The 26,771-nt window shown below is 48.2% G+C and overlaps 1 long non-coding RNA gene across 1 annotated transcript; it reads right to left on the bottom strand.

The window, feature by feature from the left end:
• LOC132535391 (uncharacterized) lies at window positions 1–25,105 on the bottom strand. Its single transcript, XR_009547168.1, has 3 exons — window positions 24,907–25,105; window positions 4,526–4,647; window positions 1–266 (listed from the first exon to the last, which is right to left on the bottom strand). It is a non-coding gene; the product is annotated as an uncharacterized LOC132535391 (long non-coding RNA).
• Window positions 25,106–26,771: the final 1,666 nt, after the last annotated feature.

Genomic DNA, 26,771 nt, shown 5'->3' with positions numbered 1-26,771 from the left:
CTGTGTGTGTGTGTCTGTGTGTGTGTCTGTCTGTGTGTGTCTGTGTGTGCCTGTCTGTGTGTGTCTGTCTCTGTGTGTGTGTATTTGGAGTTCTCAGCCAGTGATGAATGAAACCGGCCCCAGGAGCCAGAGAGAGATGATCTGGCCACACCTCGAGGATCAGCCTGGTCGGGGTGGCTTCATTTGATAATGTTTCTAAACACAGGTGTCCTGTCACAGCCGGAGGTAGACATTTTTCGCTGGCTTCTGCAGAACCGGAAGGGAATCTGCAAAGAGCAGAGATTGTCACGTTTCCTGTAAAGACGATTGGCTTCCTGTTTGGGGGTATCCAGGGCACGGTGGAAGCGTCATTTCTTTAGTCACTGTTTATAATAACTCACCCAGTAGGCTGGAAGTGGAGAACACAGTGCTTCTGCAAAAAGACTTTCATGCCTCAGGGTCTCAAGTCCCATGTCCAAAATCTCCACACCACCAGCAGCCCTCCTTGAAAACAAAACAAAAGAAACACACACACACACACACACACACACACACACACACACACACAGTCATTCAGGTTCAAAACATGTCTACTCTGGGCCAAAGAGTCTCCCAGCTTCATCTCATAGTGAGATGACGTCCAGGACTGGCCTGTGTGTTTCTCCTTAAAGTAGCCCCTCTGTCTGTCTCTTCTGGGAGCTTCTTTTAAGCTGTGTCCCAGCCAGGAAGAGGGTGATTATGGGATGGTCTCACGCATAAAGTGGAAGTTGAGAAATAAGAACCGAAAGGAACAGAGATTCCATCACTTCTTTACCCAGTCACCTGCTGACGGGCACTGAGGCTACGTCCACACTCTGGCTGTTGTGAACAGTTCAGCTGTGAGCACAGGGGTGTCTGAGTGTCCGCTGAATAAATGCCCAGAAGTGGGATTGCTGGGGGAGTCGGGCAGTAGCTCAGCGGGTTAAACACAGGTGGCGCAAAACGCAAGAACCAGTATAAGGATCCTGGTTCGAGCCCCCGGCTCCTCACCTGCAGGGGAGTCGCTTCACAGGTGGTGAAGCAGGTCTGCAGGTGTCTGTCTTTCTCTCCCCCTCTCTGTCTTCCCCTCCTCTCTCCATCTCTCTCTGTCCTATCCAACAATGATAACAATAATAACTACAACAATAAAACAACAAGGCCAACAAAAGGGAATAAATAAATATTTTTAAAAAGTGACACCCCCTCTTCACTCCTTCCACACTAACTAGTAAATGCAGCAGCAGCAAAAAAAAAAAAAAAAAAAAAAGTTTTTTTAAAAAAAGAGTAGGACTACTGGATCACAGGGTGATTCCATTTTTATTTGTTTTCAGACTCTCCACACAGTCTCCACAGGGCCTGACCCAGTTTTCATTTCTAGCAGCAATGAAGCAGAGTTCCCTTTTCTCCACAACCTCACCAACACCTGTCATTTCCTGATTTATCATTGGCTAAAGTAGTTATGGGATATGTATTTCATGGAATGCTACTCTTCTGCAAGCAAAACAAACAAAAAAAAGATATTGTGTCCTTTGGGACAAAATGGATGGAACTGGAGGTGATGGTGCTTAGTGAGATGAGGAAAGAGTTGAGAGACGGCTGCGGGATGGTCTCTCTCATATGTGGAATCGAGAGATCTCATTGACATGAACGTGCCCCCCACCCAAAAAAAAAATCCCAACAAAACAGAAGCAAGCAAACTGACTGTAGGGCTTTGAGAACTCTAGTGGTGGTCTTTGGGAGGATGGAGGGTGGGGACACAGAGCTTTGGGGGTGGGGGTGGTGTGAGCTCTGTCACCTTACAGTCTTGGAACAAACAAAGAACACACAGCAGAGATGGGGCCTGGTTGGGCGTCTTGCACCAAAGCAAAGGATTTTGGGGGATGGGGGATCCAGGTCCCGGTGCTGAGGTGCTGATGGTGGAAGGACCTCAGCTCGGGGGAGAGTGTGTGACATAAAAAGGGGAACTTTGGCACATGAACCAACAACCGTATTGACTGCTTTCTGTAAAACATGAATCTTCCTAATTAGAAAAGTATTAAAATAAAAAGGATGGTCAAAGGCAGAGGCATAAGGCAGGGCAGGGGGCTGCTAGGGCACCTCCATGCGGCCAACCACGCAGGACTCCGGTTCTTAAAGCTGGAGCTGAAAACATGCCTCCTCGGGGTGGGGTGGGGTGCGGTGGGGTGCATACAAGAGGGTGTCAGGAACCCCAGACTGGGGGCCGGGTGGATGCTGCCACACCACAAAGACCCTGGTTCAGGCCCCCGGTCCCCACCTGCAGTGGGGAGTTGTGGGGGGGGGGGTTCATAGGTAGTGAAGCAGGTCTACATCTCTCTCTCTCTCTCTCAACTGTTTCCCCCTTCTTATTTATTTATTTATTTATTTATTTATTTATTTATTTATTTATTTTTCCAGGGTGATTGCTGGGCTCGGTGCCTGCACCATGAATCCACTGCTTGTGGAGGCCATTTTTCCCCCTTTTGTTGCCTTTGTTATTGTAGCCTCATTGTGGTTATTATTATTACCATTGTTGATCATTGTTGGATAGGACAGAGAGAAATGAAGAGAGGAGGGGAAGACAGAGGGGGAGAGAAAGACAGACACCTGCAGACCTGCTTCACCGCCTGTGAAGCGACTCCCCTGCAGGTGGGGAGCCGGGGGCTCCAACCGGGATCCTCACGCCGGTCCTTGTGCTTAGTACCGTGTGCACTTAACCAGACGCACCACTGCCCAGTCCCCAAGGAGACTGTTTTTCTTCCAGGGATGAGAAATATTTTGGGGGTGAATATAATCAGTCAATGATACTGCATGTATTTCAGCCTTTTTAAAATTTCTTCTTGATAAGACAGAAAGACATCGAGAGGGAAGAGGACATACATAGGGCAAGAAAAAGAGACGCTTGCAGCCCTGCTTCACCTCTCCAGAAGCTTTTTCCCCTGTTGTGGAGACTGGGAGCTGGAACCAGGGTCCCAGAGCTTGTGGGAACTTGTACACAGCATGGGGCTCTCCACTGCTCAGGCTGCTGAGTCTTTCATTCTAAGAACAAACGCTCAGTAGATTCTTGACTGTCTGCTCTGTCTTAGACCAGGTCCTGAGGAATCTCCTTTTGCACCTGTTTTCCAAAAGCTCCAGTGGTTCACCTAGTGGAATGCACAGGTTAGCAGGCTCAAGGACCTGGGTTCAAGCCCCCTGGTCCCCACTGGCAGGGGAAGCTTTGTGAGGGCTGTAGGTGTGTTTTGTGAATGATTCAGATTTGCTGCAGGTGCCTGGACTTCTCTCTGTCTAACTCTCTATATCACCCTGGATCAAAATATTGGAAACAGCTGCTGTGCTGGTGAACCCATAAACTGATTTTTTTTTAAAGTAAGTGAATGGATAAATCCTTTAAACAACAAATAGTGACCTGTGTTGAGACGGGGTGGTGGTGGTTAATTTCATGTCGACCCCTCAAGAGAACAACGTGATGGTGAATGAGCACAGCCAACCCAGCCCCTCTTCAGAACGCCTTCACAGAAAGACCAGCATTTAAATTCCAAGGTGCTGAACACCTGTGAATAGTTTTGCGGGCTTCATCTTCATCCATTGAGAGAGAGAGAGAGAAACAGGGAGAGAGAAGCAAAGAAGGACTTCAGGTTAAATTGTAGAGCTTGTCATTTACTTTCCAAGTAGACTTACAGATAGCTGTTGTGTTTTGCTATTGTCCTGAGTTTTTTTTTTAATTCATTATGTCTGAGTGTGCAAATAAAAAAATCTGTTGTAAATATCTTGTTTGATTCTATCTCCTTAATTGCATGAGCTAGTTCCTGCCCAGAGCTCTGGGGATTTGCTGGAGGGGAGGCCGCGCTAATGGACTGAGTGTAGCCAGGGATTTCTTGGTCTGCTAAAAAAATTAAAAATAAAAAAAAGTCTTTGGACTTCTGTGCGAGCTGTGAGGCAGGGCTGCAGGTGTCTCTCTGCCTCTCTACCTGCCCCTCTCTGTTTATCTCTGTCTCTATCCAAAATAAATACATAGACATAATGACAGGCAGGCAAAACAGAAACAAAAAAATGGAGAGTATAAACAAAAAGGGGCCAGGTGGTGGCACGCCTGGTTGAGCACGCATGTTACAGTGCACAAGGATCCGGGTTCAAGCCCCTGGTCCCCAGCTGCAGGGGGAAAGCTTCACGAGTGGTGAAGCAGGGCTGCAGGTGTCTCCCTTTCTCTCTCCCTCCCTATCTCCCTCCTGTCTCAATTTCTCTTTCTCTGTCGAATAATAAATTCATTAATTAAAAAGGGAATGAAACCATGGATAGCTACGGCAAGGAAGGAAGTCAGAAAGGGAAAGGGACAACTTGTGTGAGGGCTTGAAGAGAAAACCACCATGAGGAACACATTCCTGGGGCCTGAGCCCTGGCTGCTTCCAGAACTTTCTCTGATGATAGTGAGTCTGTTCTCTATCCCACACGTGGACACAGGCTCCCCCGGGAACAAGCCTCACAAATACAGAAAGGAAACAGACTGTCCATTTAACATACGCCCATCAAATACCTTAGAAAACAGAAAAGCAGAGGAGGTCAGTGGCTTCTGATGTCACGTCTGATGTTGAGAGCACCAGCCTGGATTTGAGGATATATTCCCTCAAATGGCAGAGACGAGAGAAGCAGAAATGTCTAGAAAAGATGAAATACGGCCCGGTGACCACGTGGTGTAGGAAAGAAAGACCCCATTCATTCGTCAAGCGGAAGATAAAAATTTCCACAGCGGGCACTTAGCTGAAGCTCTGAAATTAATGAGGGTTCTCACACATTAGCAGCGGCAGGACGGGAGGTGCTGTCCTTGTGGAGAGCTAAGTGACAAGTGCATTAAGAGTCTTAAATAAATGTATTCTCCAAGCGATCCCTCTCCTGGAGAAATCACGGGGCGGGTGGTGAGCAGTGGTGGTTAGGTGCACATAGTACTAAGCACAAGGACCCACCCAAGGATCCTGGTTAGAGCCCCCGGCTCCCCACTTGCAGGCAGGGATGCTTCACGAACAGTCAAGCAGGTCTGCAGGTGTCTGTCTCTCTCTCTGTCTGTCTCTCCCTCCACCCTCAATTTCTCTCTGTCCTGTCCAATAAAATGGGGGAAAATGGCCACCAGAAGCAGTGAATTTGTAGAACAGTTACTGAGCTCCAGTGATAACCCTGAAGGAAAAGAAGAAGGAGGAGGAGGAGAGAAGAAAAGGAAGAAGAAGGAGAAGAGGAGGAGGAGGAGGAGGAGGAGGAAGAAAAGAGAAACCATGAGGGGTGAGGATGGGAGGAAGTCATGGTGAAGGCAGTTGAGTCTGTCTCTGAGAATGTTATTCTCCTAAGGGATACCTTTTAGGGCTGGCAAGATAGCTCATCTCAAAGGGGCCTGCTGCACCAGGTTGGTCCCTGCCACATTGAAGTGAGTTTTGATGCTGTGGTGTCTTTCCCTCTTTCCCTCTGTCTCTTTCTGGTGGTAGAAAATATAGCCACATGATGGAGTCCATTCAAGTCATTGGACAGCTTTCTTTCTTTCTTTCTTTCTTTCTTTCTTTCTTTCTTTCTTTCTTTCTTTGTAAGATAACACAAGTGATCCACACAGAATGCAAAATTGGATGAAAAAGGAGGTTATCCCAGTGCAGAAATGAACCACCTGGAATCACCTGTTGTTAATAAGAAAGGGTCAGTTTCTCACACCACGAGCAAAGTGGAGTCAATCGGCAATATGTGAAAAATGAATAATACATAATTGTGAATTATATATTTCTGAGCGAGTCACTGAGTCACCACAACCAAGCTGTAGATGCCACCATGACCCCATCCTGACTTCCTGGGCAGACGCCCTCGCCCATGTGTCCTGGAGCCTCCCCTCCCCAGAGCCCTGCCCCACTAGGGACAGACAGACACAGGCTGGGGGTGTGGATCCACCTGCCAACATCAGTGTCCAATAGAGAAACAATTACAGAAGCCAGAACTCCCACCTTCTGCTCCCCATAAAGAATTTAGGTCCTTGCCCCCAGAGGGGGGAGAAATGTTAAGGAAACATAACTAGAGAGTTCTGAACCCCATTTTCACCAGGACTCAGAGAGAGAAGAGGAAAAAAGGAAAGATATTCAGAATTAGTAACAGGTGTAGGTGTGTATGACTCAGGAAGAAAAGGCAGGGCTGTAGAAAAAAATAGGTGAAAAGAGACAGATAGATAGATAGATAGACGGTAGATAGATAATCAATCTATATCTGTGACCTTAGGAAAACCACTGCAGTTTCCAGTGGAGGGACTAGGGACACAGAACTCTGGTGATGGAAACGCTGTGGAATCATACCCCTGTTATCTCATAATTTTGTAAATCAATATTAAATCACTAATAAAAATATTAAAAAATAAAGAGCAGTTTCTCATGACTAATTTATTGTGGGGCAAATTAGACTCAAGTGGCAACATGTGAAAAAGGAAGGATGGTCATAAAACTCACATTAAATTAGATATTATATCTTGTAAGACCATCAGCGATCCCTGGTGTGTACAGAATCGCTTATACGTGTAAGTCTGTGGGTTATTTTCAGAGATGTGAGATGTGGTGGTTCATTTAGCAACAGAGCCAAAGCAAAAGGGACTGTGAGAATCAGAACATCGGTCTGGCATTGGCGATGCTGGGGCTTGAACTCAGGACCTCAGACATGCAGAGTCCATCACTCCCCCACACTGAGCCTCCCTGAGTCACTTACCTACAAGTCTAAGGGAACCAAGTCTGCACTGTCTGTGGCTGATTTTTTTGCATTATTTAAATGAAGCTGGTAGTATGATGATAGTGCTTTTGAATATATTTTTAATGCCTTATGTATTTATTTATTTATTGGACAGAGAAAGAAATCGAGAGGGAAGGGGGAGATAGAGAGACAGAGAGATACCTGCAGCCCTGCTTCACCATTTGTGAAGCTTTCCCCCTGCAGGTGGAGACTGGGGCCTTGAACTCAGGGTCTTGCACCTGGCCACACCTGCACTCTCCTGGGAGCACCTGCACCCAATCTGTGAATGGTGGATATTGTTTAGAGGAAGGTTCCTTTCATCTGAGTTCTCCGGCAGGCCCCAGAGAGGGCGCTACCCCCCCCCCCCCCCCCACACACACACACACAGAGGTTCCTATTGACTCCAGCCTTGACGCTCCTGGGTGGCCAATTTTAGACTAATGACGGCACTAGAGGAGAATAAACACACGTCTTGTTTTTGCGATGAAATATGTGAAGAAATAGAAGTAAAGAGCATGAATATTTTATTAGCAGCCATTATGATCTACCAGAACGAGCTATATGGTGCCAGCAACGACAGCGATCATGACGTTATTGCTCCGCCAGTAAAAGCTACGGCTCTCCTGCCAGGCCGGGCTTCTCTTGCGCCGCCCACAGAGCCAGCATGTGCGGGTCTGGACAGCAGCCTCCTGCCTGCCACCCCACTCACTGCCCTCGAGAATCTGCTGGTGAAGACGGTCCAGTGGTGGAACACCAGACTTGCAAGGCTGAGGCCGCAGTCTTCCCTGCTTCAACTCCCTGCAATACCACATCAGAGCTGAGTTGTGCTGTGATCTCTCTCTCCCTTTCTATGTCTTACACGTCTCTCTGTGTGTGTGTGTGTGTGTGTGTGTTAGGCAGAGAAAGAGAAGTCAGAGAGTGAAAAGAGAGTGAAAGAGACCACAGCACCTTCAATGCCATGGGGGCTGGGTTTGAAGCTAGGCTGAGTATATGGCAAAAAAAACCCACTAGGGAGTCAGGTGGTAGCGCAGCAGGTTAAGCGCAAGTGGTGCAAAGCGCAGGTGGTGCCAAGTGCAAGGACCAGCACAAGGATCCCCGTTCGAGCCCCTGGCTCCCCACCTGCAGGGGAGTCACTTCACAGGCGGTGAAGCAGGTCTGCAGGTGTCTGTCTTTCTCTCCCCCTCTGTCTTCCCCTCCTCTCTCCATTTCTCTCTGTCCTATCCAACAATGACGACATCAATAGCAACAACAATAATAACTACAACAATAAAAAATAATAATAATTCTTAAGCACACTGACACACACACACACAAGACCTGCTACTTGCCTGGGTTCTGCAAAAAAAAAAAAAAAAATTCTCTTGCTTGTGGCTCTGAGGTCCCAGGTTCAATCCTCAGTACCACCATCAGTCAGAGGTCAGCAGGACTTAAAGTTTTTAAAAAAAAATAAATGGAGGGAGTCGGGCTGTAGCGCAGTGGGTTAAGCGCAGGTGACACAAAGCGCAAGGACCGGCATAAGGATCCCGGTTTGAGCCCCCGGCTCCCCACCTGCAGGGGAGTCGCTTCACAGGTGGTGAAGCAGGTCTACTGGTGTCTGTCTTTCTCTCCTCCTCTCTGTCTTCCCCTCCTCTCTCCATTTCTCTCTGTCCTATCCAACAACAACAACAACAACAACAATAAAACAACAAGGGCAACAAAAGGGAATAAATAAAATAAATATTAAAAAAAATTTTTTTTAAATAAAATAAATGGAATAATGATAATAATGAGGAGGAGGTGGTGGTGGAGGAAGCTGGGGAGGCAGCATCATGGTTCTGAAAAGACTCTCCTACCTGAGGCTCTGAGGTCGCAGGTTCAGTACCCAGCACCACCATCAGCCAGAGCTGAGCAGGGCTCTGGTCTCGGTCTCTCTCTCTCTCTCTCTTTCTGGATCTCTCTCTAAAAATGTTCATCATAAAATATTAAACAAAATGCTGCTCCTGGTAAGGAATTTCTGACCCCAAATTCCCTGTTTTCCCGTCACCAGTCGCAGTGGGTGAGGGTCACCGCACGCCAGAACTGCTCAGGCTCAGGGGCCAAGAGTAGCTGTGAGTTTGTATTTCATGGGGTCCCACCTGAGCCCCATGGGGACCCCGGCTACAACACAGGGACTTCCTGAGTTCACAGCAGACCGCCTGGGTGGGCAGGGCGAGCTTCTGAGCTGGTGACATCCAGCCCCGCCCCGTTCACATTTAGGGAGCCCACCCGGCCGGGGAGACAGCCCCCCCCCCCCCGCAAGGCCCAGACGTAGCACAGACCCCTGCCCCCCACCCTCTCCCTGCCTGGGTGTGGGGCTTGCAGACAGTGCTAAGCGTGCATTATGAATAGGCCCAGGCTGGCCAAGCTGTGTGTGTGTTTGTGCATGTGTGTGTGTGCATGTGTGTGTGCTTGCATGTGTGTGTGCATGTGTGTGTGCGTGTGTGTGTGTGTGCTTGCATGTGTGTGCATGTGTGTGTGTGCGTGTGTGTGTGCAAGTGTGTGTGTTTGCATGTGTGTGTGTGTGTGTGTGTGTGCGCGCGCACGTAAGTGTGCTGACAAGCAGACACCTCTGGGTGCCAGGCCTTGCCTTCTGCCCTCTGTCAGCTGCCTTTCCCCAGGGTCCCCTCCACAGTGGCTGTGAAGCTTTACCAGGTGGGTGGGGTGGAGGTGGGCTCTGAACTCCCAGGAGAATGTGCAAAGCAGACCATGTTCATGCATTTAGTCGTCTGTCTTCAAGGCCGAGTCCCCTCCCGTGACCTTACATCATCCCCCGCAAAGTACGGGGCTCCCTACCTCTGGCTTCTCCCCACCCCTCCCCTGGCCTGGCCCCCACACCCAGTGATCCCTGGCCCTCCTGAAAGAATCAAGCACTTACAGTTGTGGTCTAATTAAATATTTAGAATCAGGGCAATGAGTGAGGCGCTGAATAATAAATGCTAAGGTTGGAGGGACCTTAGATAATTCCTGCAGATTGCCTCATCCCTGGCCTCTTTGATTCCAAAGCAATAAAATAAAATAAAATAAAACTTTAATTAACTTTTCTTGGGGGGGGGGGCTACATCTTCATAGGTGCCCACCCTGGGGCTCACCCAGTAGGGACGCTCCCCCCACACAAGTAGAGCACCCCCTCCCCAGAGATGAAGATGCCAGGCAGCCAGGGGCCCCTGGGTTTGTTCCAATTTTTATTTTATTTTTTTAACACCTGCAATCCTGACAGGTTTATTTATTTAACATTTTATGTATTTATTTGATAGAGACAGTGAGAAATTGAGAGGGGAGAGAGAACTAGAGAGAGACAGAGACACCTGCAGCCCTGCGTCACCACTCACAAAGCGTTCCCCCCGGGGCCTTGAACCTGGGTTCTTGTGCCCTGTAATGTGTGTGTTTAACCAGGTGCGCCACTGTCTGCCTCCCCTCCCCGCCCAGGTTTGTTTTGTTTCTAAACACTCAAGGGGGCTGGGCTTTTTTTTAATATTTATTTATTCCCTTTTGTTGCCCTTGTTGTTTTATTGTTGTCGTTGTTGTTGGGTAGGACAGAGAGAAATGGAGAGAGGAGGGGAAGACAGAGAGGGGGAGAGACAGACAGACAGACACCTGCAGACCTGCTTCACCGCCTGTGAAGCCACTTCCGTACAGGTGGGAGCCGGGGGCTTGAACCAGGATCCTGCACTACCACCTGACTCCCCTACCCCCACCCTTAATTTTTTTTGAAGAGCAGAGTTCCGGACTGCAAATCCACTGCAGTCATTGTGGGAAGAAAGTTCTGGAGGCTTAGTGAGCACAGGAAAGCAGCTTCTGGCTTCCGGGTTCTGGCTCCTAGCTTCTGGCTTCCGGCTTCCTGCTTCCTGCTTCCGGCTTCCGGCTTCCTGCTTCCGGCTCCTGGCTTCCAGCTTCCAGCTTCCTGCTTCCTGCTTCCGGCTTCCGGCTTCCGGCTTCTGGCTGGGGGTCAGGCAGGGGCTCCAGGGTCTTGTGCACCATGGCGAGAGTTCCGGCCCTTCCAAGAGGCTATGGTGAATCCGTCGCTATCATCCCGAGGTTTCGTTAGTTCGTTTTTGTTTCTGTGTTTTTGTTTGTTTGTTTTGTTTTGTTTTGTTTTCCCATGGAGAGGCCAAGACACAAAGACTTGGAGCTGATAGACTTCAGATCCCAGATGAGAATAAGCGCCATCCCAGGGAGGGAGGGAGAAAAAGCAGGGTTTCAAATGGCCCTTGCAGTGAATAGACATCAGCCCTGTGTGAATAAGCAAGAGCCCTGGGGCGGATCAGCGCACTCACAGTTACTGGTATGTATCTGCTGTCCCGGCCCGGATCCAGCTTTCTCGTCCTGTTTCCAAGTCTGACCCCATCTTCCCAGAAAATACTTTTAGCCCACTTGCACGTGAGCTGCTGGGTGCAGACAAAAATTACTGAAGTCATGGGCCCCTTGGAATATACCTAAAATAGACTTCCTAGCTTCTTCCCACATAAAGACCCCTAGTTTAATCTGTTCTATCCCTACTTTGGGTTCCTGTTGATTGAAAAATAGCCTTTATATCTTACCACTTTACAGCCACCAAGTTGTAGAAACTACCATGATTCCATCCTGACTTCCCAGTGTGTCCTGGAGCCTCCCCTCCCCAGAGCCCTGCCCCACTAGGGACAGACAAACACAGGCTGGGGGTGTGGATCCACCTGCCAACACCCATGTCCAGCGGAGAAGCAATGACAGAAGCCAGAACTCCCACCTTCCGCTCCCCATAGAGAATTTGGGTCTAGGGAGTCGGAGTTGTTTATTGTTGTTATTATATATATTATTATTATTATTATGGTTGCTGTTATTACTATCATTGTTGTTGGATAGGATAGAGAGAAACTGAGAACACTCCAACAAAAAGGAAAGAATGAGGAGGAGGAAGAGGAGGAGCAGGAGGATGTAACTCGACAGTGGTTTGCTTCCATTTCTGACGGAGGCTGCCCCAGCCCCAGCTTAACATCACAACTGGAATGTCCCTCTTCGCCCAAACTGCAAAGCAGAGATGTGACACTGGCCTCAGGGAGCCATGGAAGGTGTTTGTCAGTCATTAGAAAGACCACCCACCTGGGTCCCCTTAGCGGAAGAAGGTTAATGACATTCACTTCAGTCCCGTGCCTCCCCAGGTGAGGCACTCGCATCCCTCTGTGGAGAAGAACATCTTAACAGATGCCACTCCCCATCCCCATTGTATTAGCAAGGATAAGCCCACATTTCAGCACGTAGTCTCCCCCTAAAAGTTCAAGAGAGAGGCTGGCTGGCCAGTAGCTCACCAGGTTAAGTGCACATAGTATGAAGTGCAAGGAACCCTGCAAAGATCCGGGCTTCCCACTTGTGGGGGTTGGGATGTCACTTCACAAGCAGTGAAACAGGTCTGCAGGTCTCTATTTCTCTAAACATCATCACCTCCCGTTCCATCCATGTTTGTCCCAAAGGACACAACGTCATCTTTTTGATTGCAGAGTAATATTCCACAGAGTATATAGATCCCATAACCTTTTTAGCCAGCCATCTGCTGATGGGCATTCAGGCTGCTTCTACTCTTTGCCTATCGTGAATAGTGCCGCTAGCCCACTTTTCCATTCAGACAGACAGACACAGAGAGAGAGGGAGCAACCCCACAGCACTCAGACACATGTGTGACAAAGCCAGGCACCCTAATTCACCAAGTCTCTTTCCAGCCCAGACGGAAGTTTTACTTTGAACAATTGGAACATGTGGTTGGTAAAAAAGTCAGACACTCCCACCCACTAGGATAGAAAGTTCCTGGCAATGAGACAAAGTTATTTAGCTGATTTATAAACCATCCACCTGGCCCAGGACAGTGGGGATATATTCCCTCCATGGCTGAAGGCTGCCGGGAAGCTGTCTAAATAATCAGCTTCCGTGGCCTTGCCTTGTGGTCCTCTGGGGCCGTGCTCCTGGCTGCTAAAGCCATCATGTCCAGCCCAGAGGAGGACTAAGTTCTGCGGAGCCACGGGGGGCAAAGGCATTGATGGATGTACGTCTATCAAATGGTCACATCTGCTCTGCTGCAAAACATTGGTCGTCTGAGCTGCTCCTTGTTGCCTCCCATCTGCGGGTCCAGGAAAGAAGCCTTGAGTGTCAGCTCAGAACACTTGGCCTTCTCTGTGTGAATTTAAGTCTCTTTGCTTTCCGTGTCTACGTCTTTTTGCTCTTATTTTCTTTCTTGTGGTTTTTTTTTATTTCTTTATTGGGAAATTAATGTTTTACATTCAACAGTAAATACAATAGCTTGTACACGCATAACATTTCCCAGTTTTCCATATAACAATACAACCCCCACTAGGTCCTCTGTCATCCTTCTTGGACCTGTATTCTCCCCACCCACCCACCCCAGAGTCTTTTACTTTGGTGCAATACGCCAACTCCATTTCAGGTTCTGCTTGTGTTTTTTTTTTTTTTCTTCTGATCTTGTTTTTCAACTTCTGCCTGAGAGTGAGATCATCCCATATTCATCCTTCTGTTTCTGACTTATTTTCACTTAACATGACTTTTTCAAGGTCCATCCAAGATTGGCTGAAAACAGTGAAGTCACCATTTTTTATAGCTGAGTAGTATTCCATTGTGTATATAGACCACAGCTTGCTCAGCCACTTATCTGTTGTTGGACACCTGGGTTGCTTCCAGGTTTTGGCTATTACAAATTGTGCTGCCAAGAACATATGTGTACACAGATCTTTTTGGATAGGTGTGTTGGGTTCCTTAGGATATATCCCCAGGAGAGGAATTACAGGATCATAGGGTAGGTCCATTTCTAGCCTTCTGAGAGTTCTCCAGACTGCTCTCCACAGAGGTTGGGCCCATTTACATTGAGAACAAAGAACAGAACTGGAGGCATCACACTCCCAGATCTCAAATTGTATTATAGGGCCATTGTCATCAAAACTGCTTGGTACTGGAGCATGAATAGACACACTGACCAGTGGAATAGAATTGAGAGCCCAGAAATGAGGCCCCACACCTATGGACATCTTATCTTTGACAAAGGGGCCCAGACTATTAAATGGGGAAAGATGAGTCTCTTCAACAAATGTTGTTGGAAACAATGGGTTGAAACATGCAGAAGAATGAAACTGAACCACTGTATTTCACCAAATGCAAAAGTAAATTCCAAGTGGATCAAGGACTTGGGTGTTAGACCAGAAACTATCAGATACTTAGAGGAAAATATTGGCAGAACTCTTTTCCATATACATTTTAAAGACATCCTCAGTGAAACGAATCCAATTACAAAGAAGACTAAGGCAAGTATAAACCTATGGGACTACATCAAATTAAAAACTTCTTCACAGCAAAACAAACCAGTACCCAAGCCAAGAGACCCCTCACAGAATGGGAGAAGATGCCATACATCAGACAAGTGTTTAATAACCAATAAAGAGCTTGCCAAACTCAACAACAAGACAACAAATAACCCCGACCAAAATTGGGGGGAGGACATGGACAGAATATTCACCACAGAAGAGATCCAAAAGGCCGAGAAACACATGAAAAAATGCTCCAAGTCTCTGATTGTCAGAGAAATGCAAATCAAGACAACAATGAGATACCACTTCACTCCTGTGAGAATGTCATACATCAGAAAAGGTAACAGCAGCAAACCCTTCATCCTCCCAAAGATAAACCACCAGAGTACAATGTGCTTGCTTCTGTTTTGTTTGGATTTATTTATTTATTAGCAAGATCATGTCAATCAGATTCCACCAATGACTGAAGTCAGCCGGCAGTTACCCTTGACCTCTTATCTCACCAAGCACCGTCACCTCCAGTTCCATCCACCTTGTCCCAAAGGACACAGTGTCACCTTTTTTTTGATTGCAGAGTGATATTTCATGGAATATATATGTCCTATGAAATAAGTAATCATAAAATAATAACAATAGAAAAAGGGAAAGAAAAAAACAAAAAGACCACCAGAAGTGGTGGCCAACCCTGGAGGCCAAAAAAAAAAAAAAAAAACACTTCACCGTTATGATAGTATTTCTTTCTCTTTTTTTTGGCCAGAGCACTGCTCATCTCTGGCTTATGGCAGTGTGGGGGCATTGAACCTGGAACTTGAGAGCCTCAGGCATGAGAGTCTCTTTGCAGAACCATGATGCTATACCCCCAACCACAATAGTGTTTCTGTTCTTACTTTTCAGTTCTATCTATTTCTCTCTGGGAAAAAAAAAATCCACCTTTTTATCTAGCATTTAGAGGCTTAAGTGAGGAGGATGAGGGGAGAGATGTCACAGTCTTGGGGCTTCTCTAGGCTCCTTGCCACCTCTCGTGGGGTGCCAGCCACACCTGAGCCTGGACCGTATCTGCGGCAAAGCCCACACGTCACTGGCTGAGCTGTCTCTCCCGAGCCCAATACCAACATGCTTCTCTTTAGAGAGAAAGTCTAGTCTTTCAGATCAGGCCTTCCCTTCCCAGAGGCCTGGTTGGGACTCAGGGCTGACTTTGTACAGGACACGGGACAGCAGGAAATCATGACCTCTGACTCCCCTGCTGTTCCACTCAGGGACCAGAACGCAAGAGGCTCAGGTGACTTTGCAAAGAGACGCCTTCTAAGTAGCCAGAAACAGCAAGGTACAGGCCTTCTTCTGGCCTCTGAGGTTCTGGAGCTGGGTGTTGGGCTGATGTGAAATCCTGAAGGCCTCCCCCACACACACCTGTCCACCCACCTCTCTGGCAGGTCTTTGCCACAAGGGGCTGAGGTCTGACCCCAAACCCCAACCATCCCCTTCCTTGGCTTTGCTGCTGGGGGTGGGTATGCAGAAAGTTGTAGCCAAGTCCAGACAGATGGAGGCAGGGAAGGTGACAGCCAGGGGCCACTTCTGCCACCATGTGTAACCCCACCCGCTGGCTTCCGCACCGGCACACGGCACACAGGACTCTGCACACACTGCCCCCTTCCAGAACCTTCCCTCTTCCCTCTGCCCTGAGGGCCACTGGGCTTGTGTCCTCCAGAGCCAGGAAGCAGGTCAGACCATAGCATGGGCCGCACTGGCAGCGGGCCTGGAAGTGGGTTCCAGGAAGCTCTTGTCACTTTGCTGCTTTTGAGTACGTAAAAAATAGCCCTCTCCCCTGAGCCTGGCCTGGGAGCGAAGCAGTTGGGATGATGGATTTCCACGCCGTGCCTCTAATCTAAATGAGAAAACCAGCACAGGTCTGATCTAGCTGTGCTGCTGAGACAAGAAGGGGCAGGGCCCGAGGCCTGCTGACTGGCGGTGGAGAGGAGGGAAGTTTGCAAAAGATCCCTGGAGGCAAAGTGTGTGTGTGTGTGTGTGTGTGTGTGTGTGTGTGTGTGTGTGTGTGTGTGTCTGTGTTGGCAGGGGGCAGGGGGGTTGATAGGACAGACACGCGGGTCCTCTAAGCTGTTGCCCTCGTTTTATTGTAGTTATTATTGTTGTTGTTATTGATGTCGTTGTTGTTTGATAGGACAGAGAGAAATGGAGAGAGGAGGGGAAGACAGAGAGGGGGAGAGAAAGACAGACACCTGCAGACCTGCTTCACCGCCCGTGAAGCAACTCCCCTGCAGGTGGGGAGCCGGGGGCTCGAACCAGGATCCTTACACCGGTCCTTGCGCTTTGTGCCACATGCGCTTAACCCGCTGTGCTACCGCCGACTCCCTAAGTAAAATTTTTATATAAAAAAAGTAAATGAACAGAATTCCTCCCAAACAAACAAGGCAGGGACAATAGAAAATGGAGGATAAAGAATGAAAAAGGTAAAGATGCAGCTACCGGATGTAGCCAATGACCTGGAAGTGGCTTCCGGATCAAGGAGGAAGGGGAAGGAGTGAGGCCTGAGGATTCTGATCTCAGGGGACATTAAATGAGAATGTTGTATTCTTCTTGTGACTCTTCTAGAATACCCCAACAGAACCAACTAGCAAGAAAGTCCAAGAGTCCAGGGGTAGATGGCATAATGACTCTGCAAACAGGCTCTTATGCCTACGGCTCCAAAGTCCCAGGGTCAACCCCCCGCACCACCATAAGCAAGAGCTGAGCAGGGCTCTGGTAAAAACAAAACAAAACAAAAAAGAAGGACAAGGAGGAGGAGAATGAGGAGAAGGAGGAGGAGGAGAAGGAAGGAAGGGTGACCTAAGAGTCCACAAGACAAAGGGAACAGTTAAAATGAGGGTAGAAAATTAATGAAATAAGAACCAGAAAGATGATTCCAAAAAGTCAAAAAAACAAACAAAACCAAGAGGAGGCCCTTCAAAAGGATAAATAAAATGGAAAAATCACTCACTTGACTACCGACTGAGAGGGGTGGGGGTTGAGAGGAGAACATTATGAAACAGATAATCAGGAATGAGAAGAGAGATGGACTGGTACCTGCTGACCGGAAGGTACAGGTGATGCGAGAACACCGTGGGCATCTCCGTGCAAGTCCATCAGACGACCCCCAGGAATGAGGGGGTGCACTCTCTGGATCTTAGCCACCTGCCAAGCTCTACCCAGGAGGAGGTAGATAACTGCAACAGGCCAGTGACTCATGGAGACATTGAATCAGTCATCTAAAACCTTCCCAAGAATAAAAGCCCAGGCCCAGGCACCTTAGCTAATGAACTCTATAAGACTTTCAAAGAAGAACTCACACCAATTCTCAAACTCCCCCAGAACATCAAAAAGAGGATAAGACTCCCAAACACATTCTATGAGGTAAACATCTCTGGGATTCCCAGAGCAGGAAAGGAGTCTACCAGCAAAGACAACTATAGACCGGAAAGCTGGATCAGGGAAGAGAGTGTCTCCCTGATATGGGAAAGGGGTATAAATAGTGTTGACTGTAAACCCCATCAATTTGATGTGATCTGGGGCCCATATTCAGCTTAGGAGCCTGTGTGACCTCTGCATCCCTGTAGATCTGAGCTCACATTCTGTGGTCATGAGTAGGAACATTCCAAACTGCCCCAATGTCAGGACCCATCTTCCTCAGGTGCAGCATAGAGTATGTTGTCCATCCTCCCTTCACTTTTTCCAGCCATGACATCATCTCCCCAGACAAAAACTTGGATCCACCTGCATATCAGAGTTCAGGCTCAGGGGAAATAGAAAAAGAAAAAAAACAAAAAACAAAACCTAGTATAGCCACAGAACCTTTGGAATATAACTAAAATATGCCTATTAGCTATCTACAAAATGGAGGGGCCCCCAACTTTTCATCTGCACTATTTCAGCCTTTAGGTCCATGATTGGTCAACAATCTGTTTGGCTTTATATGTTAACTCTCTTTTTCAGCCACCAGGTTCCAGATGCTGCTAAGATGCCAAACAGACTTCCCTGGACAGACAACCCCACCAATGTGTCCCGGAGCCCTGCCTCCCCAGAGCCCTTCCCCACTAGGAAAAGAGAGAGGCAGACTGGAAGTATGGATAGACCTGCGAACACCCATGTTCAGCGGGGAAGCAATTACAGAAGCCAGACCTTCCACCTTCTGCATCCCACAATGACCTTGGGTCCATATTCCCAGAGGGATAAAGAATAGGAAAGCTATCAGGGGAGGGGATGGGATACGGAGTTCTGGTGGTGGGAACTGTGTGGAGTTGTGCCCCTCTTATCCTATGGTTTTGTCACTGTTTTCTTTTTATAAATAAAAAATTTAAAAAAACAACTATAGACCTATGTGTCCATGATGAACTCAAGCACAAAGATCCTCTACAAGATCTTAGCAAATCGAACCCAACAGCATACTAAGAAAATAACCACCAATAAAATAATTAAAAGGAAAGCAAAAAGTTGAAGAAGCCGAATATTTTTTAATTCAAGAGGAAAAGAAACTAGCTAAGCTTCCGTCATAAGAAAAGGCACTCAGCAGCGCAGAACATCCATCACCACTTTTCAACTGGAAGATTCAATTGTTGGAGGACATTCAACCTATTGTGTGACCCCCCCCACACACACACACACACCCACACTCCACCCCCGAAAGCAAAAGCAAGCCTTGAGCTCTTCCAGGGAAAGGAGGAGGCCGGGTCCTTTCTGTACCTTCTACAAACGTCAAGGTTGCAGAGTGGAGGCGAAAGACCTGAAGAAAACAGTCTTTTCTTTGCACAGAAAAGGTGTATGTGTGTGTGTGTGTGGGGGGGGGTAGCAGGGAAGAGCCACACAAGATAAAATTCAGAGAGGACGATATCTTTCTGGCAGCCGGGCCATTGTTCCGAGCTGAGTGCTCAGGGCCAGAAGAAAAAAAAAAAAAGGAAGAAAAAAAAAAAAAAAAAAGAGACCTTCACCTCACAGTTAACTCCCTGATAAGAAATCAGAGCCAGAGGGGAAAAGACAGAGCACTGGGCACAGCTGGGGGAGCCCAGGAACATCAGGGAGGTCCATCCCGACTGAGGGGCCAAGGCAGCAGGAGACATCTCTTCCTGGTGGTGACCTCCAAGAGCATGAAGTGTCCTTCTTTGTGTCAAGTACAAAACAGGCTCTTGGGTTGGCATCCTGACACCACCACAGAGCTGGTCTTGAGGTCCTATTTATTTATAAGTATTTTTCAATGCACACTTCTTGATTTGTTACAAGAGAGCAAAAAAAAAAAATGCATGAGGAAGGGGGGTTCAAGCCCCAGTCTCCATCTGCAGGGAAAAGATTTGCAAGTGGTCAAGCAGAGCTGTAGGCCTCTCTCTCTCCCTCTTTCTCCCTCTCCCTCTCCCTCTCCCTCTTTCTCTCCTTCCCTCCCTCCCCTTCTATCTCCTCCAATTCTCTTGATTGCTGGCTGTCTCTATCCAATAAAGATAATAAAAAATGTTTTTAAAGAATTCCTTGCATCTGTAGTGGAGACCTTGGTAGCAGACAGGAACCGTGATGTTGTTGTTGTCTGTCCTAACAAGGCACAGGGCATTGGTATCACCGAATTCCCAGACTGTTCTCTCAGTGAAGGAAGGTTCGACGCTGGTCAGACAGAGCAGACTGTGTGCTCTGGGCAGAACTGAATCTGCCAGTTTCTGGACTGATGTGAATCACAGTCTCCTCATTGCACGTGGATATGTTCACAAGACCCCCAGACGGTCCGTCTGCAGCCCTAAATGTGAATCTTCATGAGAGTCCAACGTCAAAACCTATTCACCACCAGAACTGTATGTAGCTGACTTTCTTTTGTGTGCAAAGAGGCATGAAAGTGTTGTCAGATAAGCAGTGTCTCCAAACAAAAATAAACCTGAACCTGATCAAAACTGAGAGAATGTTAGGTGATGGTAAACAGAATTAACCAATTAGAACAGAAACCTGCAGACAAGAGGAACACTTGCCCATGCTCTGAAAAGAGGGAGTGCACAAACACACCATTTGTTTATTTATGTATTCATTCATTCATTCATTCATTCGTTTATTTATTTATTTGCCTCCAGGGTTATTGATGGGGCTCGGTGCCTGCACTACAAATCCACTGCTCCTGGAGGCCATTTTCCCTTCCTTCCTTCCTTCTTTCCTCCCTCCCTCACTCCCTCCCTTCCTTCCTTTCTTCCTTTTTTTATTAAATAAGACAGAGAGTAATTGAGAGAGGAGGGGGAAGATAAAAAGGGAGAGAGAGAGAAAGAGAGACACCTGCAGACCTGCTTCACCACTTAAGAAGCTTCCCCCCTGCGAGTGGGGAGCCTGGGTCTTGAACCTCTGGATCTTTTCACGGATCTTTTCATGCTTCATACTGTGCTCTTAACAGGGTGCACCAAGACCCAGCCTCTTTGTTTATTTATTTGTATGCTTGTTTGTTTTGTTTTTTATTGCCACCAGGGTTATCACTGAAGCTCACTGCCTGTATATCAATCCACTGCTGCTGGTAAGCATTTTCTCCTTTTATTGGACAGGAACAGAGAGAAATCAAGCGGGGAGAGGGTGACAGAGAGGATAAGAGACAGGTGATGCCTACAGTATCCTCTCCTGTGACTTCCCCCTGCAGGTGGAAAGCTGGGTTTGAACCCAGGTCCTCATGCAGGGAATGTGTATTCATCGGCTCAGCAAATACACCCTTTGTTGCCAGAAAACAGCACATTGGAGCCAGCCAGTTATTTATTTATTCATTTATTTATTGTTTATTAACTTGTTAATATTTATTTCCTTTTGTTGCCCTTGTTGTTTTATTGTTGTAGCTATTATTGTTGTTGTTATTGATGTCATCATTGTTGGATAGGACAGAGGGAAATGGAGACAGGAGGGGAAGACAGAGAGGGGGAGAGAAAGACAGACACCTGCAGACCTGCTTCAGCGCCTGTGAAGCGACTCCCCTGCAGGTGGGGAGCTGGGGGCTCGAACCGGGATCCTTACACCGGTCCTTGTGCTTTGCGCCACCTGCACTTAACCCGCTGCACTACCGCCTGACTCCTTATTTATTTATTTATTTATTTATTGCCTCCAGGGTTATCCCTGTGGCTCAGTGCCTGCACTACAAACCCACTGCTCATGGAGGCCATTTTTTTTCCTTTTCTGCCCTTGCTGTTTTAGTGTTGTTGTGGTTATTATTGTTGTTATTGATGTCATCGTTGTTGGATAGCACGGAGAGAAATGGAGAGAGGAGGGGAAGACAGAGAGGGAGAGAAAGACAGACACCTGCAGACCTGCTTCAGTGCCTGTGAAGCGACTCCCCTGCAGGTGGGGAGCCAGGGGCTCAAACCAGGATCCTTATGCGGGTCCCTGCGCTTTGTGCCACGAGGGCTTAACCCGCTGTCCTAGTGCCCGGTTCCTGACCAGTAATTTATTAATGTGATTAGGGCATCGACTACACGTGACAAAAATAATTCAGGCAAGAGTTGCTATACGGTTTGAAGGAATTTTTTTGCTCGATAGAGATTCCTCTGGGGAAGGGCAGGCAACATCACGGTTCTGCAAAAGACTTTCCTGCCTGGGGTTCTGGAATCTCAGGTTCAGTCCCCAGCTCCATCAGCCAGAGCTGAGCAGGACTCTGGTCTCTCTCTGTATCTCTCTTTCATTACAACAAATAATAATATACATATATTATTATATTATTATCTCTTTCATTACAATAAATAATACATATATATTAGTTTACTTATTCGCATGAGAGTCTGTTTGCATAACCATTATGCTATCTACCCTCCGCTATTCATGATTTAATAACGGTTAGCAAGACTGTAAGATCACAGGGTATAATCCCACACAGTTCCCACCGCCAGAGTTGCCTGTCCCTTCTCCTCCATTGGAAGCTTCCCTGCTTTATCCTTCTGGAATCATGGACCCAGGATCATTGTGAGATGCAGAAGGTGGGAGCTCTGGCTTCTGTAATTGCTTCTCTGCTGGACATGGCCTGTTTATGTCTTTTCCTAGTGGGGCAGGGCTCTGGGGAGGTGGACTTCCAGGACGCACTGGTGAAGTGCCCATTTTTTTTCTAGGGCTCTTCACATTCTTTCCTTCCAAGTCACACTTACACCTGTCACTACTTCTGAATGTCCTTCCTTCTTTCCCCTTCTCTCTCTGGGTCCTGATGGAGTTGGCGTTCAGAGCCCTCTGGTCATCTTCCCCTGACATTTCTCCCCCTCTGGGTGTTTGGGTCACAGTTCTTGCAGGGTGCAGAAGATGGGAGTTCTGGCTTCTGTAATTGCTTCTCCACTGGACATGGATGTTGGCAGTGGATCCAGACCCCCAGCTTTCTCTTTTCTACCAGTTTTCTACCCCACAGCTACCTCTTTATCTCTTCCAGAGAGAGAAAGAGAAAGAGAGAGAGAGAGAGAGAGAGAGAGAGAGAGAGAGAGAGAAGGAGCTACATAACAGTGCAGGTTTTGGAAGCAAGGTGACCTGTGTGTCTGAGTGTGAGTTCACAGGGAAAGCACCCAGACTGAGAGAGGTCTTGCTAGGAGTTGGGACGTCTAATTGTTGTCAGTGAGGCTCCAACAGGGTTTGTCACAAGGGAGCCATCATCATCAGTATATTCCCTAGTAACCTATTATCTCCAGATCTGTATTGTCACACACTCCCTGAAACTGCTTTCTCCGGACTGACATTCATCCCTTGCCCTACAAAGTATTTGGTGTGGGAGCCCTGCAAGCCTTCAAGGGCTCTGAAAGCCGCTTACCACACACACACACACACACACACACACACACACACAAGGAAAGAGTTGAAATATCCGTGGTGGCAGAATGTTTCAATGGAGCCAGGAGAAATGTCCCAAGGTCACTTTGTCCTGAGGTTCTGTCCAGGAAAGGGCCCAGGGGCAATGGCATGGTATGTCAGGCTGGAAAAGGGATGAGAATGTCTTCCTGCAGGAAGCAGGACTCAGGCCTCGACTGACCTCATGTGTCACGAGCAAGTGTGTCCCTTTATCAGTGAAGAGGGGACCTCACTGAGAGGTGCGATGACTGATCTAATGCAGACCCATGCAGGCCCCCGTTGCCCCGACTTCCTTGTGCTCCGTCACCCCCATAGATGCCCCAGTTCTCTGCTCATCCGGCTGTGGCCTGGCTCCCTGACTGGAATTGTTTGGGACAGCCGGGTCTCTCCTGAGCGACCTGTCGAGTTCTGTTACAGCACCTGACCTATTTTGCACAGGTCTCTGGCTATGACACCAGCAGCTCATCCCCATGTATGTCCCCAAGGCCATCGGCGAGTGACAGTGTGGACACCGGGTGTCAGGAGAGACTGCCTTTCCCCACATCCGGCCGCCACTGTCACTCGAGACAGCCAAGCTAGTCAGCACTCGCAGAGCCCAGATTCCGGACCACGTCCTGCCCGCCCACCCCAAACATTCACACAGCAAGTGCTGGGCAGCCCCAGTCCTGTGCCAAGCCTGCCCTCCAGTACTGGTCTCACAGTAGAACGAGATATCCAGAGAAACAGAGAGGAAGGAGATAGATAGATAGAGAGAGAGAGAGAGAGAGAGAGAGAGACCTGCCACACCTCTCCTGAAGCTTCTCCCCTGCAGGAGCGAGGGTTCAAACCAGGATCCTTGTGTGGGTCCGTGCCCTTAGGTCTGTGTGCGTTAAACTGGGTACACCACTGCCCGGCCCCACCACAGCCTACCTGTAGACGAGTGGGAGGGGAACTGGGTTCTGATGCAAGAGACAGTCTGTGCCTTAGGCTCTGTTAGGAGCACTCAGGCCACACGGGGCAGAGCCAGAGTGTGTGGCGCCCACCAGCTCAGCAGCCTGTCTCTAAATATTGCGGATCTGCACACATACACACACACACACTCACATGCACACACTCAACACACACACTCACTCACACACACACTCTCACTCACATGCACACACTCACACAGCACACTCACACTCATACACTTACTCACACATTGACACACTCACTTACACACTCACACACATACACACTCACTCACACTCAATCACACACTCACACATTGACACACAACTCACTCACACATACACACTCACACACACATGCAAACACACACATACATGCAAACACACTCATACACTCACACATACACACTCACACACATGCACACACAGGCACACACTCATATACACTCACACACATTCACTCATACATACAAACACACACGCACGCACACACATGCATACACATTCGCTCATACATACACACACACACACCAGGTCTGGTGAGCTCCGCCAGCTAATGTAAACCCAGTCTTACTTCGTCCACAGTTTCAAGAAAGACCCAGAACCCACTTCAAAGTGGGAATCAGGGAATTTCAACAAATGTGCTCTTAAGGTAACTGCTTGGTGTGAGAATTCCTGGAAAAAAAATAAATAAACGAAAAAAAAAAAAAAACTCTGTAACTGTACAGGCCCAAAGCCTGCCTCCTCCTCTGTTGCCCTGGCTGGGGGAGGAGGACCCAGTAGAGAACCGCTGTGGCCACCAGGGGATGGCACTCCACCCACTGGCCACACATGTCTGCTCCCCAGCCCTTGATGGATGTGTTTGGACAAGTTCTATTAAGTACAAAGCTGGACAGTGTGTCCACATGTGGAGTTGATCGAAGGCAGAGCTTGGTGTGAGGCCTGTAGATGCTGACAGAATGTTCTGGAACAGAACAAGCCCACACACCCCCCAGTCATCCGAGAGCCGATTTCAGGAAGGTCCTTGGCACCGAGTCACGCAGGACGGGACTGCCAAGAGAAGGCCCAGAGTGGCCAAGCCAGCGGCCAGATTCCTGCTCTGTCCGCCCGCCTGCCCGTCCCCTCCCTCCTTCCCTCTCTCCCGGTACCTGTCTGGAGAAGCTTCCAGAAGCGTGGAGCTGGCACACGCACCTGGACGGATCAGCTCGCCTCTCCCAGCATCTTGAGCACATCATGGGCAGCCTCCGGAGAGCCGCTTCAACAAGGTTTGGCAACGGCAAAAACAAACACGGTTTTTACAACCTCCTTGGATGTGCTTCCGAAACGCAAAAGTGATTAATCAGGAGTCTCTGTGGGTTCCATGTGGCAGCTTTGACACCAAGCTCTGCTTTGATGGGGGGGGGGGGGCAGGGGTGTGCCTTGGAAGTCAGAGAGGGAGCCCTCAAAGTGGGAAGGGGCCTCCATTATTTATTTGTCTGGGTGAGGGTGGGGTAGGGCTTGAGCTGTGATAACCCACCCAGGGTTCTCTGGACAGTCAAGTCTTTTACCCCTGCTTGAGTACCAGGCAGAGAGGGGGCTGGAGAGTGTTACCCGCTCTGCTGTGACTCCAATACCCGTGTGTGTGTGTGTGTGTGTGTGTGTGTGTGTGTGTGTGTGTGTTCACACACGTGCAGGAGTACTTAAACAAGCTATATTCAGAGCGTCTGAATCTCTCTGAGTCTTGTGGAAAGACTGCTGTTTCTAATTATTTACCATGGAAGCTGCGTGGCTGCTTTTCAGTGGATAGGATTTCTGTGGGCTGGATTTTCCTGTCACTGGATCCAGACTGTACATACGTACATAGGCTGAGAGATCCTGCCATCCAGCCACGGAGTCGCAAGACGGGGCATTGCCATCTGAATAGCTGGTGTCAGGGGAGTGGAGGGGGGGGGGTCACTGAGGAGTCTGGGTAGGTCTCAGTCTTCAAGTTCAGCCTCTGGAGTGATTTCTTCCCTGGGAGCTACTCTGATGGACTATGGACTCAGCAAATGTGGAGAGTGGACCTGATGGACGTGGTGGGGAGAAGGGTTAGGGTTAGTTGAGTTGACTTCCTCTCAGGATTTCCTTAAAAAATAAACTTTGGGCTTGGAGACAACTCAACCGTCATGACACACACTTGATCTGAGTGAGAACCTGGGTTCGAGCCCCCAGCCTCTGCATGGAGAAACATTAGGAATGTATGTCAGTACTGTGATCTCTCCCTCTCTCTCTCTGGCTCCCTCCCTCTTTCTCGCCTTCCCTCCCTCCCATCCTCCCTCTGTTTCTCACCCTCATTTCAGATGTTTAAAAAAGCAAGTTTTGAAGAGTCTGGGGGCTGGGGCAGTGGTGCACCTAGCTAAGTGCACATAGCACTAAGCACAAGGACACCCACAAAAATTTGGGTTGGTACCCCCGGTTCCCCATCCACTGAGGGGAAGCTTAATCTTTCTTTCTCTCTATCTCCCTCTCCCTTCTCAATTTCTCACTGTCTTATCCAATAAAATGAAGAAAATGGCTGCCAGGAGCAGTGGATTCATAGTGCTGGCACCAAGCCCCAACTATAATCCTAGAGGAAAAGAAAAAAAAAAGTCTTCTGGGAATGGGTTTGAACCCTTCTGATAACTTTGGTGTCAAAAAGGAAGCTTGTTTTTCAAATCAAATAGTGGAGTGGTTTTGACCCAAAAGCTTTCCTTTCTCTCTGGCCTGTTTGCATCTTATTTTGCATCTCCCGATTCCATTCTAGAAGCTGATTTATCTGGTATCTTTGGCTAGACCTAGTTTCCTTCTCCCTGGAATCCCTATCACACCTGGCCTCCTCTCATCTTTCTTCAGAGTCCTTTTGCCTGTTTGTGTGTCTTAAGACTTGATCCAACCTGGTAGACCTTAGAGAGAGAGAGGTCCATGCTTTCCTGATCACACGCTTGTCTACTGCAGAAACATGACTTAGTAAAGATTGGTTAGAGGCGTGAGGGGGAGCTTGGTGCATGAGGCATCA

The sequence above is a fragment of the Erinaceus europaeus genome, chromosome 22 (assembly GCF_950295315.1).
Source record: "Erinaceus europaeus chromosome 22, mEriEur2.1, whole genome shotgun sequence".
NCBI classification, from domain to species: Eukaryota; Metazoa; Chordata; class Mammalia; order Eulipotyphla; family Erinaceidae; genus Erinaceus; species Erinaceus europaeus.
The sequence above is the reverse complement of the archived record's forward strand: the minus strand, read 5'-3'. Positions and strand labels throughout refer to the sequence as shown.